Here is a 5,361-nt window from a genome sequence, read left to right on the forward strand (position 1 = left end):
ATATAGCTTATATATATATACTATACTATACTATATATACATCTTATATCGATATATATATATATATATATATATATATATATATATATATTTATATATATATATATACACTCTTTTTAGTAGTAACATGAAAGGACCAAAGTATGGTACTTCTTAGCTGGTATAAATATGGAATGATAGAAGATCAAGTTTTAGCTCAACTCAGATTACAGTTTCAACTAAAACTGAGTTGAGCTAAAACTTGATCTTCTATCATTCCATATTTATACTAGCTAAAAAGTACCATACTTTGGTCATTTCATGTTACTACTAAAAAGTATATATATACTAAGTGTATAGTATATAAGCTATATAAGATGTACATATAGTATAGTATAGTATAATATATATATATATAGAGGTCAGACCGTTAGAGGTGGAGGTCAGCCAGTTAGAGGCCGTCACAGGGACACAGTTTAGAGTGGTGGGGCCCAGCCCGATTTTATGCTTTTCCAGCTAGGCCTGAGGCCGAGTCATCTGATGCTGTGATCATATGTATATATATTGAATATAGCTTATATATTATACACTTAGTAACAATAAAGTAAGCAATAGTAGCAATTATAGAAGAAAATTAGAGAGAGATTGTGATAGATTGATGATTTTGTAAGAAAAATGAAAGAATGAAGGGGTATTTATAGTTGAAAATAGGAAAAAAAATATAATTATAAAAAGTTTGGGGTTAAAATAAAATTGGGGGGAAATGATCCCGATCCGATCCCTGGCGGGCTAAATGGTCCCGGACCTGGTGGGCCCAAAGCATATGACTGGCCCAGGCCCATTAAAATCGGGCCAAACGGTCTTGACCCGTTTGACCCATTTGGCCTGCGATCCCGATTCGGTCCCGAACCTGGACCGGCCCACTTGCCACCCTTACTTTGAAGGGAATCAATGTTGTTAAAGGCAAAAGCCGTGGTACGGCAACATGCAAAGGAATAAATTGGTCGGACCAAATAATAAATTCGAAATACAGTTATTTGAAATTTTGCTAAGTTGCACATATGATTTTCAAATTTTAGGAAACAAATATGCAATCCTTAGCTTCTTTATATCCATCATCACTTGTGGATTCTCCAATCAAATTACATATGAAGTGAATTTGTGGCATATCTCAATTTCACTTGCCTATCTAGGCTGGTCCATCTGCAAAGGTACCTTGACATGCTTCTTTCTTTTGTCCTTTTTATTTCCTTTTCCTAGTACTAGTAGCTTGATTAAAATAAGCAATTTTTTCAGGTCATTGCCAACTTAGCCAATTGATCAAAATACTCCAAAGAGATATATAGTTCGATTGCTAAACTGCCACATGAATTTGAGACGCTAAGTACGCGTTGGCATCACACTACCACTATATATACTAGTAAGGAGTAGCCCACGGGCCCAATATGGATAACAAAAGTATGAATGACTTGACAAATCCTCATTTCACAATACAGAACATTGAATAAATCATAAGTATACATTATTGGCATATGCATCTTTCCTGATATCAAGTAAAGAAGAGAGTAACTGCAAATCTTTGCACAGTTATTTATGCTTTACCATCTCCTAAGATTTTCTTTTTACAGCTTTAACTACTACACTTGTAAGACAGAAGATTTACAATAAAATGATTTTTTTTTCTTTCTGAAAAATCTTATTTCAATTTGTAATTCCTAACTTGTCCAAACAATTGAGCCTCCAGAACAACTTCAGCCAAGTGCTATCCAGTTAGCCACTATTATATAAACTTCAACTAATCCTTTGGTTGGCCTGACAAGAAGCTCCCACAGAAGTCGACTTTTAAGCTAGCCTTACTCATAAAAGCTGACAGGAAAACTGAAAGGAAGAAAGCACCTCAGTATATAAAAAGAATATATGCACGTAATATTCAGATTAGGTTGAGTAGTTATTTGTGAGAAATTAGCTTCTTTTTTTCACGTCCTATATAAGAAATCCAAGATAATAGGTACTCTTCATAGTTTCTAATGTTAAAATAATATCTTCTTCTCTCCTCACCTCTTCTAAAGATCCTCTTCTACACAAGTAAGATAGCAAAACTTTGAGATCAGTTGTGAACTTTCAAACATTCAATAATGTTCGCCGAAAATAAGATCACTCTTACCGGCTTATCAATGTGCATCTAATACTATAGACAAAATATATATTAGCTCTATATATTTCAAAATTTCATCTAACATGATTACATACATCCAGTGTCCACTTCCACTTGATGCCAGAGGAAACAACTTCATCGGCACTTAGGGAGGTAAACTCTTGATGAATGTACAATGACAAGGTATAGGAAAATAGGAAACCTTAATATGAAGATACCTTAACAACAACATGAACCAACTACAGTAACTCTACAAGCAAATGTTACTTTAAGTTCCAACTCTCACTTACAAAGACCAAATGTGAAGAACAAATGATAAAATAGCTTATCGGGGCTACGCAATGTTAAACTCATCTAGATTTCAAACGAATCTAGTGGCAGTTAATAAGTAAGAATAGTAATCTAGATGAAACTGCATTTTCATTCACATTTATAGTTCAATACTGTATTTAATTGTGCAGTGTTTGATTTTGCTTGCTCAGCGAATACTAATCTAGATTTTTCAAAATAATAAAAAGAGAACCTAGCTCAAAATCAACGCACGCCACACATCACTCATTCCAAGACTAATTATTATAAGCATCAATAACAAATATATGGACAAAAAATTTGATAAACAATTCACGATAAAGTAAAATATCAATTGTTTAAGATCGCCTTTTCAGAACTACAGGAAAAGTATGACTTAGAGCTTTGATAGCACCCACAAAGCAAGCCAAAGCGCTCAACTTGATTTGAGCCTCGTTTTAGGGCTTAAGTGCGCCTTTGACAACATTGTATTAGTGTATGCATAAACTCCACAATTATTTGTAGTCCTAAAGTACTATCCATGATTGAAGCGAAACAGTGTTACCCTGTGTATCATTTACCAAAGCAAATCAGGAAAGTTAGCAGCAAAAGGAAAAAGAAGGAACAATTTATATATTTTTTATACATTCGTGTATATATGTATGTGTTCTTTTTGTAGGATACGGTAGTAAAACTAAAAGCACATAATATAGAGCAGTTGAACACATTGCATCTGAACTTTGTCCTAACCATGCAAGATCAGACAATATACAAAAGTTATGAAACAACATAGGAAAAGGATCAACTGGCATACTTTAAGGAATACTAATTAGAAGTTGGAGCTGGATCTCATTCATAGCAGTATCAGCAACACTCAGAATCCCATCCTGGAAACCCTATAAAAAGAAAATGACAAATCTGCTGCAATTGGTTCTCTAGAAAAAAAGATATAAAGTATAATTCGATGCCTAGTTACTACCTTACAGATATACTTACTTGACTCTAAGGATTCGCGAGGTGAATTCCTTGCACAAGAATAATCCAAAAGTCATTATCAGTGTGACATCCAGCTTAGCTAAATAATAAATGTTTGTGGAAGCAAATGAAAATTATTTCAGAAGCAATTGTCTAACATGACAGCAAATAAATATATATTATTGAATAATATTATCTAGTAGTAATAATAACATACCTCTTGGGTTGCTGAATGATGTGTATGTTGTACACCTCCTGCGCGAAAAAGGGCAGGAAATAAACGAACTTTTAAGTTGCTTTAGGCATATTATCAAACACCTTAGCTACATCAATATGTGCAATACTATAGTAGAGCGCTTACCTATGCATAGAGAATTTTCATAAGAGGCGTTTGAACAGGTAGTCAAATTCATGTACAGAACTCACCAAGAAAAATAAAGAAATGACAAAGAGCCAAAATAATAATTCATCTATCAAAAAATACAAAATGGTACACTTGCAAATCCATAGGAGAATTTCAGAAGTAGAATGAAGATGTCTAAACAAAGTAATCTGTAAGAAAAAATAGAGAATGAAGATGAATCAAAATCTATATACACACCCAGTTGTGTCGCAACAGCAGGACCGAAACACAGATCAAAGACAACGAAGAATTATGATTTACAATTATTGACATCATGCAAAATTCTAGTAAGAAATTAAAGATATACCCAGCAGATTGTGGTTACACCAGTAGAAATAAAGTAATACCTTGAAAAACCCAACACACACTCAGAAGAACATGAATTTTGAAGATATATATAAAATGAAACATGATAGGAACTCAGAAGAACAAAAGCAGAGCAAAATTAGTAAATCAAGAAGGGAAAGAATGAATTTCGATTTAACTATCACGAATCACGAATTATTCCTAATTTCTAAAGATACAGTACACGTGTTTCATGTAGAATAAAATAGTACACGTGTTTGACAATAGTGTTGTATGTGTTCGGATCGATTCACAATTGAAGATATATATAAAATGCAATAAGTTGGATTCCGTATCTCAAGAATCAAGATCTTGCAATATATTTGATCCATGTACCAAATGACTGATCTTGATACATGGATATACGACGGTATCATATCAGAACTTATTTTAAAATTTTTAATTAAAATATTAATTCATATTAAAAGATATTATTTATCGTGAGTTGATGATATACAATTATGAATTTATAAAATCTAATGGTGATTTATTATGGTTTCTGTACTAAGACTAATATTCATGGAACATTTGTTTATCTCAAATCAAAACAGATAAAATAAAATAAAAAAGAGATGTCATGTATTCAGTAAACTAAATATCCAAGTTGGAGAAAAGGGTGGCTAAAAGAAGATCCTTTATTTACCAATACATGACTATCATATTTATTAATTATGCCTGAGTGAAGAAAAGAATATTTCAACACATGGTGAAATTTTAACTTCTAACGAGTAATAAAGAGAAACACAATAGATATTACTGACCTCTATTTGAATTAACTTTTTTTGGAGGGCACCTCTATTTGAATTATTAACTATTCAAAAGATAGAAAAACCAACAATCCATTTGAATAAGAAGGAAAAACTGGCTTTTTACATATGTACGAATACATTAAAACTACTTTAACTTCAAAAAAGTTATAATAGACAAATTTGTGAATAAAATTTCAGCAAAAATAAGAAGAAGAAAAAAGCATTTGTTTGAAAGACAAGGGGAAAGTTTAAGTGATTTTTTTTTTTAAAATGCAAACAAATAAATGATTGTATCTCAAATAAATGAAAAAATTGAGAGATAAAAAACTAAAAAAGGTTTTTTTTTTTTCTGTTGGACTCAGGCTAGCAAATTAAGAGACGAAGCTAGATTATCAAGACATGTCTGTAAAAGAAAAATATACCTTGTTACTGTCTACCAACTTTTGACGGATCAAAAAGTTTGATGA

The 5,361-nt window shown here is 32.1% G+C and overlaps 1 long non-coding RNA gene across 7 annotated transcripts; it reads right to left on the reverse strand.

Annotated features, from left to right (window-relative positions):
• Window positions 1-1,462: 1,462 nt before the first annotated feature.
• LOC107799741 (uncharacterized) lies at window positions 1,463-4,524 on the reverse strand. 7 transcript variants are annotated; one of them, XR_012705073.1, is made up of 4 exons: window positions 3,615-4,524; window positions 3,419-3,497; window positions 3,237-3,318; window positions 1,463-2,988 (listed from the first exon to the last, which is right to left on the reverse strand). It is a non-coding gene; the product is annotated as an uncharacterized LOC107799741 (long non-coding RNA). The 7 variants fall into 7 exon arrangements; XR_001651198.2 differs by having other exon boundaries at window positions 1,463-3,318; window positions 3,419-3,447; window positions 3,615-3,652; window positions 4,148-4,518; XR_001651197.2 differs by having other exon boundaries at window positions 3,419-3,447; window positions 3,615-4,518.
• Window positions 4,525-5,361: the final 837 nt, after the last annotated feature.

This window comes from Nicotiana tabacum, chromosome 22, assembly GCF_000715075.1.
Source record: "Nicotiana tabacum cultivar K326 chromosome 22, ASM71507v2, whole genome shotgun sequence".
In the NCBI taxonomy this organism is placed as follows: domain Eukaryota; kingdom Viridiplantae; phylum Streptophyta; class Magnoliopsida; order Solanales; family Solanaceae; genus Nicotiana; species Nicotiana tabacum.